Source organism: Elephas maximus, chromosome 25, assembly GCF_024166365.1.
Source record: "Elephas maximus indicus isolate mEleMax1 chromosome 25, mEleMax1 primary haplotype, whole genome shotgun sequence".
Lineage (NCBI taxonomy): Eukaryota > Metazoa > Chordata > Mammalia > Proboscidea > Elephantidae > Elephas > Elephas maximus.
The window spans coordinates 9,903,946-9,916,945 of record NC_064843.1 but is presented as its reverse complement, the minus strand read 5'-3'; the positions used below and the strand labels follow the sequence as shown (position 1 = coordinate 9,916,945).

Sequence of the window (13,000 nt, the reverse complement as noted above, 5' to 3'; positions counted from 1 at the left end):
TCTAATTTTTATATTTTCTTATCAAGAAAGAAGCCCATTTCTTGATTAACTTGCCCATTTTTGCTTCGGTTGTCTTTACTGTTCTACAGAAAATGAAATACTTGGTAGACATCCCCCCTATAAGCCTTAGCTCACAGAGAATGTTAAAATTCACATATCAGATGATTTGTTATCTTTTTCTCTCTGTTTGGAAAAAAGTAATACCAAAAAAAAACAAAACTGCTTGGTAATGATGACCCAGTAATTAAAAATGTTTACTTTTTGTCACATTTACTTCGAGTCTTTAAAAGACAAACAAACATATCGCAGATAATTATGTAGTTTCCCTAGCCCCCCTCCCTCCCTTCTTCAGAAAAAACCACTATTATGCATTTGGCATGAGTCATTTCAATCCACGTTTTCATACATTTCCTACAATGCAATGCATCTGCCAATAGCATATAACGTTTTGCTTCTTTTAAAAATCTATATAAACAATATCATGCTGAGTATATCATTCTTCTGTTTGATTTTTAAACTCAATATTGTGGCTTTGAAGATCTAACGATGTTGGGACACAAAGATCAAATTTATCCATCTTACTTTCTGGACACCAGGAGTGTTCCAACCCACGAGTATCCGTACTTTATTTTCCATTTTCCTACTTATGGGCTGTCTTAGTTAACTTGTTGTTGTTGCTAGGTGCCATTGAGTTGGTTCCAATTCATAGTGACCCTATGTACAACAGAACTAAACGCTGCCTGGTCCTGCACCATCCCCACAATTGTTGTTATGCTTGAGCCCATTGTTGCAGCCACTGTGTCAATCCATCTCCTTGATGGTCTTCCTCTTTTTCAATGGCCCTCTACCAAGCATAACGTCCTTCTCCAGGGGCTGATTCCGTCCTGATAACATGTCCACAGTATGTGAGATGTAGTCTTCCCATCCTTGCTTCTAAGGAGCATTCTGGTTGTACTTCTACTAAGACAGATTTGTTTCCTCTTTGGGCAGTTCATGGTATAGTAGTCAATATTCTTCACCAGCACCACGATTCAAAGGCGTCAGTTCTTCCGTTTTCCTTATTCATCATCCAGCTTTTTCATGCATGAAGCAATTGAAAACACCATGGCTTGATCAGGTGCACCTTCGTTTTCAAGGTCACATCTTTGCTTTCCAACACTTTAAAGAGGTCTTTCTCAGCAGATTTGCCCAATGCAATGCGTCTTTTGATTTCTCAACTTTTGGTTCCATGGGTGTTGATTGTGGATTCAAGTAAAATGAAATTGCTCAGTCTTTTCTCCTCTTATCACGATGTTGCTTATTGGTCCAATTGTGAGGATTTTCATTTTCTTTATATTGAGGTGTAATCCATACCGAAGACTGTGGTCTTTGATCTTCATCAGTCAGTGCTTCAAGTCCTCTGTGCTTTCAGCAAGCGAGGTTGTGTCATCTGCATAATGCCGGTTGTCTTCCTCCAATCCTGATGCCCTGTTCTTCTTCATATAGTCCAGGTTCTCAGATTAGTTGCTCAGCATACAGATTGAATACGTATGGTGAAAGGATACAACCCTGATGCACACCTTTCCTGACTTTAAACCATGCAGTATCCTGTTGTTCTGTTCGAACAACTGCTTCTTGATCTAGTTATCTAGTGCTGCTGTAAAAGAAATATCACAAGTGGGCGGCTTTAGCAAACAGAAATTTAGTCTCTCACAGTTTCGAAGGCTAGAAGTCTGAACTCAGGACACCGGCTCTAGGGGAAGGCTTTCTGTCTCTGTTGGCTCTAGGGGAAAGTCCTTGTCTCTTTTCAGCATCTGTTTCTTGGTGATCTTCATGTGGTGTAGCCTTTATCTTCCCCCATCGCTTTTGGCTTGCTTCTCTATGCCTAATCTGCTCTTTTATATCACAAAAGAGATTGACTTAAGACTCACCCTACACTAGTACTGCTTAGTTAACATAGCAAAGAAAACCCATTCCAGATGGGATTATAACCACCGGTGTAGGGCTTAGGATTTTCCGCACATATTTTTTGGGGGACACAATTCAATCCATAACGTGAACATTAAGGTGGTGTCCCATTTTCGTTGTTGTTAATGTTGCAGCGAACATGTTTACACACGCCTCCTTAGGCACAGTGCAAGAGGCTTTCTAGGAAATTTACCTAAAAGTGGAATGGCTGGGTTATAAAACATAATCACATTTTCAACTTTACTAGCCAGTGCCGTCAAGTCGATTCCGACTCATTGCGACCCTATAGGAGAGAGTAGAACTAGTTATTACCAAATCACTCTCCAGCTTTGAGTGAGAGTTCCACCTTCCCTCAAATCCTTACTGATGCTTGTTATGCCAGATTTTTAATATTTTTGCCACTCAATTTACACAGTTTGTAGGATTTTTTATATATCCTAGATTTGTATATATTATTTGTTTACTGAATGTACTGCAAATGTCTTCCCGAGTCTATCATTTGTCTTCTTAATTTATTTATTTCTATTTACCCCATAATTGACCATATCTTCCCTTGTCATTCTTTTTGAATGTCAGGTCTTCCTGCTGGGATCATTTTCTTCTGTGTGAAGCATATTCTTTTGAATTTCCTTTAGAGAGGAACACTTTCCGTCTTTATTAGTCTGAAAATGGATTTGTTTTATGTTGCTGAAAAACGTTTTTGCTTGGGATACAATTTTCAGTTGACCGTTATTTTCTCTCTGCACATCAAAGATGCTACTCAGTAGCCTTTGGTTTCCATTTTGTGATGGCAAAGTCAGTCAGCTGTTAGTCTACACCTCTGTCCTTTGAAGGCCTTTTGTCTCTAGGTACTTTAAAGATCTTCTTTTCATCTTTGGTGTTCTGTAGTCTTACTTTGATGTATGTAGGTATATGCTTCTTTGTGTTTATTCCATTAGGAGTTCACTGGGCTTTCATAATCTGTGCATTGATTTCTATCTGAAAAGTTTTCAGCCATCCTTCTTCACATATTGCCTCTGCCCTATGCTCTCTCCTCTCTTTCTGGAACACTGCAATAATGCACACTACACCTTCTCGCTCTGTATTTCGTGTCCCTTGACCGTTCTTCATTTTTGCTAACTTTGTTTCTCTGTGCTACGATCCAGATACTTCGTTCAAGTGTATCTTTAAAATTGTACTAATTTTCTTGATCCATTGAGGTGTTTTGAACAGACAGCTTTATTGAGGTGTAATTAACTTTTAATAAATTGTACATATTTAAAGTGTATAACTTAATACACTTTGATATATGCGTACACCTGTAAAACCAACAGCACAATCAAGATCATGAACATATCCATCATACCCCAGAGTTTCCACGGGAACCTTTGTAATCCCTCCTCCCCCCACATCTCCTGGTAACACTGATTTGCTTCCCATTGCTATAGATTAGTCCACATTTCCTAGAATTTTATAAAAATGGATTAATACATCATATGCTCTTTTCTTTCTGGCTTCTTTCACTCAGCGTGATTATTTTGAGATTCTTTTATGGTGTTGTGTGTGTCAGTAGTTCTTTTTTTTATTGCTGAGTAATATTCAGTTAAGGAGCCCTGTTACCTGCCCAGCTGCTAACCAAAAGGTTGATGGTTAGAGCCCACCCAGCAGCTCCAGGTGAAAGACGTGGTGAGCTGGTTCTGTAAAGAAACACAATGGGGCAGTTCTACTTTGTTACATGGGGTTCCTATGAGTCAGAAATTGACGTGACAACATTTAACAGCAACAACAACAGTATTCTGTCACATGGATATACCATAATTGGTTTATATATTCACTTGTTGGTGCTCATTTGGCTTGTTTCCAGCCTTGTGTGGGCATAAGCTTTATTTTCTCTTGCGTAAATATCTAGGAGTGGAATGGCTGCAACCTATGGTATATGAATGACAAACTTTTTAAGAAGTTAAACTGTTTTCCAAAGTGGTTGTATCATTGGTTTCTGCCTTGGTCTTCATTATTTCTCTTCTTCCCTTTACTTTGGGTTTCATTTGGTCTTCTTTAGTTTCTCAGGGGAGATACTGAAGTCACTGGCTTAAGACTTTTCTTCTTTTTTAATATGGGTATTTAGTGCCGTGAATTCCTTGCTAAGTATTGTTTCAAAGTCACATCCCACAGATTTTAATATGTAGTGTGTTCATATTCATTCAGTTAAAAAATTCTTTCTAATTTCTCTTTTGATTTCTTCTTTGACTATGGTTTATTTAGAAATGTATTGTTAGTTTCCAAGTATTTGTGGATTTTTTTAGATATCTTTCTGTTACTGATTTTTAATTTAATTCCATTGTGCTCAAATCCTCCTTTGTATGATTTGAACCTTTAAAAAATTTATTGAGACTTATGGTCTCAAACACAGTCTATCTTGGCCAATGTTTTGCGCGCACTTGAAAAGAATGACCATTCTGCTGTTGTTGGGTACAATGTTCTCTAAATGTTCATGTCATATCTCCCTGATTCTCTACGTGCCTGGTAATTTTTTATTGAATTCCAGATATCACAACTTTTATGTTTTGGTACTGAGAATATTCTTGAGTTTTGTTCTAGCTCATGGTTAAATAACCTGGGAATAGTTTGACCCTTTTGAGACTTGACTTTAATTGTTAGACAGGACCATGGCAGCATTTAGACTTGGGATAATTTTTTCCTCACTACTAAGGCAAATCTTTCTTAGTATGGTACTCAGTGCCCTGTGAATTATGAGGTTTCCTAGTCCGGCTTGTGGGAACAGGAACTATCTTTGCCCTGTGTGATCTCTGGGGATTATTCCCTCCAATTCTTTCAGGTAGTTCTGGCCCTGGCTTTGGGTAATTTCATTGCATGTATATAATGGTCAGTTCTTGGCTGAAGACTCTAGGGAACTCTTTGCAGATCTCCAAACTTCTCATCCTGTGGTGCTTTTGACTCTCCGCTACTTTGCTCCATGAAATCCATCCACCTGGGCCTCCACAGACTCCCAGCTGTGTGTCCCTAACTCAGAACACTGCTAGGTTCTTCCTGGGTTCCTCCATTCTGAGTTTGACCTGGAAAAATTCTCCACTAGTAAGCAAGGCAATCCTAAGGCTCATTTCATTTTTTCTTCTTCTTTCAGGGATCGCTGTCCTTCATTCCTTGATATCCAATGTCCTTAAAACCATTGTTCCCGGCTTTTGTCCATTTCTTCAGGTGGGGGAGGGGCAGTAAATCTGGTTTTTGTTACATCATCCTGGTCAGAAGAAGTTCCTGAACTGTTTCAGTGGCACCTTAATTTGTCCCCCTGCTTTCATTGTTCTACTGAGTTTTAAATTTCAGTTGTTGAGTGTATATTATAGTTTATCTCCAAAAAGTTCTATTTAATTATTTTTCCAATCTGCTTTGTCATTTTCATATCCCTTGTTCTTTACTCTTATTTTCAATCTTTATTTTAAACACACTTAGTATTTTTAGTCTGATAACACCGATATATGAAGTCTAAATGTCTAACTCTGTTTTATGTACCAGCTCTCACTTATGGTCACTTGTTTGCTTGTGTGTCTTGGGATTTTTGACTGTGAGCTCATATTTTTGGAACTTTGAGTCCTGGATGAAAGATGAGTTTCTCTAGTGGTGATTTGTATTTGCTTCTGCTAGATGCCTGAAAACACCCACTGGGCACCACTTTAAATGAAATTCTTGGCTTTAGGTTTTTTTGGGGGTTGCTCATGTAGTGTGAATTTAGTTGCAAAACTATGAAAAGACTGTCTTATTGTTATGAAATTAACAGGAGAGGCTTTCCACCCCTTCATCAGTGATAAGATTTGAGTAAAGAATTTTTCTTAGTGTCATCTGGGTAGGAGGTTGGGTAGGTGTTTTTATTTCTAGTTCAACTATGTATTGAGAGTATAACTCTCTAATAAGGTCTTCACTGGCTACTTTTTTTTTTTTTTTTGGTCTTGGAAGAAGTACACCCAGAATGCTCCTTAGAAGCAAGGGGGCAAGGCTTTGTCCCACTTACTTTGGACATGTTATTGGGAGGGACCAGTCCGTGGAGAAGGACATCATGCTTGGTAAAGTAGAGAGTCAGTGAAAGGGGAGAAGACCCTCAATGAAATGGATTGACACAGTGGCTGCAACTGTGGGTTCAAACATACCTACTATTGTGAGGATGGTGCCTGACTGGGCAACATCTAGTTTTGTGATACCTAGGGTTGCTATGAGTCAGAACGAACTCGATGGCACCTAACCACAAAACAACCCTCTGAGGTCTCAGCTTTACGCAGGCATGGAGATTGGGTCTTGTACTTGGCTCTCCACCTAGGGAAGGTTCTGGGCTTTGAATCCAGTGCCTTGCACCCAACCAGACCATAAAAATGGAACTCAACCTCACCTGGTTTGTTAAATACCCTCAAGGGGAAATATCATGTCAGTCCTTAGCTTACCTTTCTCGGTTTCTATTTTTACTTGGTTTTTGACCTTTAAATGTTTCTTACTTTCTAAAGGGAGCATCAACACATCTCAACATAAATATTTGAAAAATCTTTATTTTAATCCACATTTTTACTGTAAAGGTGAGTATGTACTAGTCTACCAGTGTATCTAGTTGACTGTACTATTGGAAATGAAATTCATATTTTTAAATCCTGTTTATGATTCTTTTTTCATTAAGAGTTGTGTATTTTGAGAATCGATTGTAGCTGTCTTTTTCTTTATAATTATTACTTTTTGGTCTTGCCTAAGAAATCTTGGTCTCAATTTCCCAGTGTCACAAATATACAAATATATTCTCTTACATTTCTTCTCATATGGATATCTTTCTCTCTGTATCTCTGTCTGTCTGTCTACCCATCTATCTATGTATGTAAGGTAGGGATTTATTTTTGTCCAGATAGAAAACATGGTCCACAGACCAAATCTACCTTTTGACGTGTTTTTGTATCCCCTGTGAGCTAGGCATGGTTTTTACATTTTTTAAGGTCATTAAGAAGAAGAAGAATATGTGACAGAGATTGTACGTGGTTTGCAAACTCTAAAATATTAAATCCATTTTCCCCACTTACTTGCTATATTTTAACCTCCTGTTTATATTTGAGGGTTTTTTCAAAATCCTCCATTCTGTTCCATTTGCCTGTTTTTCGCCACTCCAAGTACCACACTGTAATGAAAATGGCTGTTTTCATTAATGAAACTACATGAGTCAAAGAAGGGGGGTTAGAAAATGTAGGGTCCATTTTCTGAGTAGAAATGGAAAAACAGAGAAAATTCATGCTTGGATGGCTAATTGCCCTGTCATTATCCAGAGGCATCGAGATTCAGAGAGCTCACAAACAAAGCTTCTGCTGCACCCAAAGTAAGCGCTGGACCATGGAATTGGATTTTATTGATTAATTTGTAACTGTGTACGGAGCTGTATGAAGCATGAGACAGAGACTTGTTCTAGGAAGTTTCTGACAAATGGAACAATGGATGGTGAAGTCTCAAGTGAATCGAGATGAGCGGGGAGGAGATGGAAGTCATGTGGGAGAAGGGTGCTCTGTAACCCTATAGGACGCATTAGTCACTGGAGGGCGAGCTGGGAGAAAAGTAACAAGGCTCAGAGAAGGTAACTGTATGACTAGGTAGTGGCTGTCTTTGCAAAGCAGGTGTTTATCTGTCTGAGGCTGTCAGACCACAATTTACTTATTCAGTGGGATGGCACAGTAATGAGTACACAGTCTCTGAAGGGAGGTAAAAACATAGCCCTGTGGATGTGGCTCCTGTGTTTACGTGGACTCCAGTAGATCGGGCTCCAGGTACTGTGGATCATGGTTTTCCATATGGAAAAAAATAAAAATAAATCCCTGGATTACATATGTAGATACACAGATAGGTAGATGGATAGATAGATGATAGGTAGGTAGATAGATAGATAGATCAATAGATGATAGATAGATAGATAGATAGACAGACAGATACTTAGGTAGACAGGTAGGTAGGTAGATAGATGGATAGAGATAGATATCCATATAAGGAGAAACACATGGCCCCTGGTACATGTGATGTGTGGTATACATGGCTCCCAGTACACATGGTCCTTAGTACACATGGACCCTGGTACACTGAGTTCCTGGTACATGTGACACCCACTATACATGTCTGACAGGCTTTGTCATGCTCACCACAGTCCCAGAAGCTGTGACCACAGCTCCAGACCTCTGCTTAGTGAGATATGGGGGCTGTACCATTCCTCACCTCACACTTTGTCTCTTCTTGCTTTGTTCTTCCCTGTGGGATGAAGAGAAGAATGGGTGAGAAATAATATGAGAGATGACAAGCTTTTCCCCTAGAAAGAGCATGTGTGAGGTGGGCTCCATCTCCTCCACTCAGATGTGGCTCATAAAAGGGGCAGTGGAGGAGGGTGGACAAGAGGAGACTGGTTGGTCAACAAAGTCCAGCATCATCAAGATATGACCCAGATCTCCCTCTGCCCCTTTCCAGGGCTTCCCTCGGGACCAAGTCAAAATTGATGCCCTTGAACTCATGACCTTGGCCACCTTCAGGCTCTCAGGTCTTTCTGTGATGATGCCTCTCCTATGCTGCTGAAGCTAGCATAAGGCAAAACAAAAACAAAACAATAACAACAAAAAAACCCACTGCTGTTGAGTCAATTCTGACTCATAGCAACCCTACAGGTCAGAGTAGAACTGCCCTGTAGTGTTTCCTAGGCTGTAAATCTTTACAAGAGCAGACTGCCATATCTTTCTCCCATGGTGGGGCTGGTGGCTTGAACTACTGACCTTTTGGTTAGCAGCTGAATGCTTAACCACTGCACCACCAGGGCTCCTAGCATGGGGTAAGAAGGCTTTTTTTTCTGATGAGTCTTCCATGAAACCTATAAACAAATATATCATGATGGTCTCACACAAGTGTCCATAATCTACACAAACACACACGCACCCACACACCTCACACACGCACACGCACATAGAAAGAGAGAACAGGAGTGGATTTAAAATCTGAACCTTAAATAGAAGTCAATTAAAAAAAAAAAGGTAAATCACTATATAAAACCAAAAAACTAAACCTGTTGTCCCTGAGTTGATTCTGCCTCGTGGCCACCCCTATGTGTGACAGAGTAGAACTGTGCTCCATAAGGTTTTCTTAGCTCTAATCTTTACAGAAGCAGGTCACCAGGCCTTTCTTCCACTGCACTGCCGGATAGATTTGAACTGCCAGCCTTTAGGTCAGTAGCTTAGTGTAAACCATTTGCACCACCCAGGGATCCAAATCACCATCTAGGCCAGCTAAAAACAACAAAGTAGATATACATACCAGGGTAGATGTTAAAAACAACCTTGAGTAAAAATAAAGTGAGGGAAAGGTTGGGATCTGTGGTACAATGTCGCAAACAAATACAACACTACATATTCATAAGGATACATGCATATTTAAGGATGTTTATCAAATGCACGAGTGGGTGTCTCCAGGGCAAACAGAGGGATTGGACTCGGGAGAGCAGAAGAAGGGGAAAACAACACTCAAATGGGGTGTCTCAGGGGAGGTTCCCTAGAAGCAAAGCCTGAGGCAGGGATTGTGGTACAAGTGACTTATAGAGGGAGGGCTCTCAGGAGGTATGCAGGGACGTGAGGAAGGCAGACCCGGGCAGGGAAGAAGCTAAGCAAGGAAGTAGTTTCCACTGTACAGACTCAGCTTGATCCCACGGGGAGCTCTGGAGTGTGAACTGCCCCATAGAGCTTCTCCTGCTCAAGGTCAAGGGGCTGTTACACCTGCAACATCAGCAATGGGGAAGAGCCCCTGGGGTGTGTATGTGTGTGTGTGTGTGTGTGCGTGTGTGTGCAAACACCCTACGCATATCCAACACTATGGCTCCATCGGCCAGGGGTAATCCTCACAGAAGGGTGAGAAGCGGTGCTGTGAGTCGTTATTGCCCACACCCCAGCCTGCCTAGGGAAGGAGCTCTGGACAGCCCCTGCATGGACCTGTGATGAGGGCAAATTTACAGGCTCTGCCTGACCCTCGGCCTTAGTTCCTAGGGTGCTGCTACCACTGGAGGGGTTGTACGCAGAATGATCTGGAAGATCTCAGAGAGAAAGAAGCAGATCCTGCCATGACTCAACAAAACGTTGTGCTGATGGCAATGCCAAGGCCTGTGGGCTCTCCCCAGCTCCACTTTAGTGGGACTTGCGCAGTGGCCTCCTCGTTATTTGATTGAGTGGAGTCGGCCACTCTCCGTTTCTGGAAGCAAGACCTCCCTGCAGCTTACACTTCGCCCATCTCATCACTTGTTAGCGTGTGGCATCACCCACTGACTCAAGGCAAAGGTGACTCACAGCATGGAGAAGAATTATCTCCTGTCTTCTCACCTTCCTCCTTTTTCCCTGCACGTTGAAGTCACACGCTGCCGGGGCCCAGCAGGAACCCCACTGGTGCGGGGCTTTGTGATTGGCAGTCCCGTCTCACCCCCACCCCGGCTCAGGTAGGTCTTCTGGGAGCTTGTGGTCTTAACAAGCAGGTACCTAACGGCTCCTGCCCAGGGTCGGGGAGGCACCCTTGTGACAGGAGCCATGACCATACACTATCACTGCCAGGAAAGAGAAGGAAAAAGCCACCAAGTGGATGCTGCATTTGTGCAGGCCTAATGTGAAGTTCTCCAAGCAGCCCAGTGATTAGGAACTGTGGCTGGCTTTTGGGGAGGCTCAGACAGGTGCTGAGGAAATGGCCACGTACGTATCCTCACCTGCCCCCTGCACTGGGTGGTTCTGAAGGGCTTCACGGCAGCAGAGCTTTTGGAAACAAAGGCTTGTAAGGGAAGGGGTCCTGTTGCTAGACCTTGCCATGGAATCAGTGCAGAGATCTTGGGAGCCCATCGCTTTGACCTCTGATGGCAGCTGCTAGCAAAATGGTACTGAGCACTGGATTACAAGTCCAGTTTCCACCGGGCCACACATTCTGGGTGTTTTAGGGCATGTTGCAGCTGCTGTGCATCTCCGTACTTTAGCTTGTAAAATGGGCTGATGTTGTTTGTTCTCAAACTGAAGAACTGCCTTTAATAACTCTTGTAAGTTTGGTTTTTATATATTCCCCTAATTTCTGTTTATCTGGAAATGTCCTAATTTCACCATCATGTTTGAACGAGAGTTTTGCAGGATATGTTATTCTTGGTTGACGATTTTTTTTCTTTCAAGCTTTTATATATGTCATCCCATTGCCTTCTTGCCTGCGTGGTTTCTGCGAAGTAACCAGAGTTCAGTCTTGTTTTCCTTCTGTACGTGACTTTTTGTTTTTCTTGAGCTGCTTTCAGGATTCTTTCTTTGTCTTTGGTTTTAACAAGTGTAATTATGATATGCCTTGATGATTTTCTTTTGGGCCTATCCTATGTGGGGTTCATGGGGCCTCTTGAATGATCAGCTTTTCATCTTTCATGATATTAGGGAAGTTTTCTGTCAGCAATTCTTCAATGACCCTCTCTGTATTTTCCGTTTTATCTCCTGTTCTGGGACTCTGATCGCTTGTAAATTTTTGCTTTTGATTGTATCTCACATAATTCTCAGGGTTTCTTCATTCTTTTTTCTGACTTTTCCTCAGAGTTGTATCCAAGTGTTTGCCTTCAATTTCACTGACCCTGTCTTCCATTTTTTCAAACCAGCTCCTCAGACCTCCTATGACCCTGTCCATTTCTGAAATCTTGTTTATCTTTTGGATTTCTAATTATTGTTTTTGTATGATTTCTAGTTGTCAATTTATTTTGACATTTTGTTCATGTATTATTTTCCTGTTCTTTTTTTAAATAATATTTTATTGTGTTTTCAGTAAAAGTTTACACAGCAAATAAGGTTCTCATTTGAAAGTTTTTACACAAGTTGTTTAGTGACATTAGTTACATTTTTCACAATGTGCCAACATTCTCTTTAATTACGTTCTGGTTGTTCCATTTCTAGTGCTCTTTGCCCCCCTATCTCCTCATCTTTGCTTTAGAGTAATTGTTGACCTTTTGGTCTCATTTGTTGTGGTTGCTAGGTGCCCTCAAGTCGGTTCTGACTCGTAGTGATTCTGTGTATGACAGAACTAAACACTGCCTGGTCCTGTGCCATCCTCACAATCATTGTTATGTTTGAGCCCGTTGTTGCAGCAACTGTGTCAGTCCATCTCCTGAGGGTCTTCCTCTTTTTTGCTGACTCTCTATCAAGCATGACGTCCTTCTCCAAGGACTGGTCTCACCTGATAACATGTCTGTCCTTGCTTCTAAGGAGCACTCTGGCTGAACTTCTTCCCAGACAGATTTGTTCATTCTTATGGCAGTCCATGGTATACACAATATTCTTCACCAACACCATCGTTCAAAGGCATCGATTCTTCTTCAGCCTTCCTTATTCAACGTCCAGCTTTCACACGCACATGAGGAGATTGAAAAGACCATGGCTAGGTCAGGCGTAACTTAGTCCTAAAAGTGACATCTTAGCTTTTTAATACCTTAAAGAGGTCTTCTGCAACAGATTTGTCCAATGCAATGCATCATTTGATTTCTTCACTGCTGCATCCATGGGCATTGATTGTGGATCCAAGTAAAATGAAATATTTTACAACTTCAACCTTTTCCCCATTTATCATGATGTTGCTTATTGGTCCAGTTGTGGGGATTTTTGTTTTCTTTATGTTGAGGTGTAATCCATACTGAAGGCTGTAGTCTTTGTTCTTCATCAATAAGTGCTTCAAGTCCTCTTCATTTTAAGGAAGCAAGACTGTGTCATCTGCATATCACAGGCTGTTAGTGAGTCTTCCTTCAATCCTGGTGCCCCATTCTTCTTCATATTATCTAGCTTCTCAGATTATTTGCTCAGCATACAGATTGAATAAGTATGATGAAAGGATACAACTCTGATGCACATCTTTCCTGATTTTAGACCACACACTAGCCCTTGTTCTGTTTGAATGACTGCCTCTTGGTCTATGTACAGGTTCCTCATGATGGTTTTTTACTGGAGCTCCATACTCATGGGTGATAAACTTTATTTTCTGTGCCAATCTATTCTTTCACTAAAAACTGGCCTCAGGGGCTGGTTCCAGTTCA

General features: G+C 41.2%; 1 protein-coding gene across 10 annotated transcripts in view; it reads left to right on the top strand.

Annotated features, from left to right (window-relative positions):
• The window catches only part of ZNF831 (zinc finger protein 831), a 139,235-nt gene that overhangs the window by 49,183 nt on the left and 77,052 nt on the right, over positions 1-13,000 (top strand). The gene's annotated exons all lie outside the window — the stretch shown is intronic.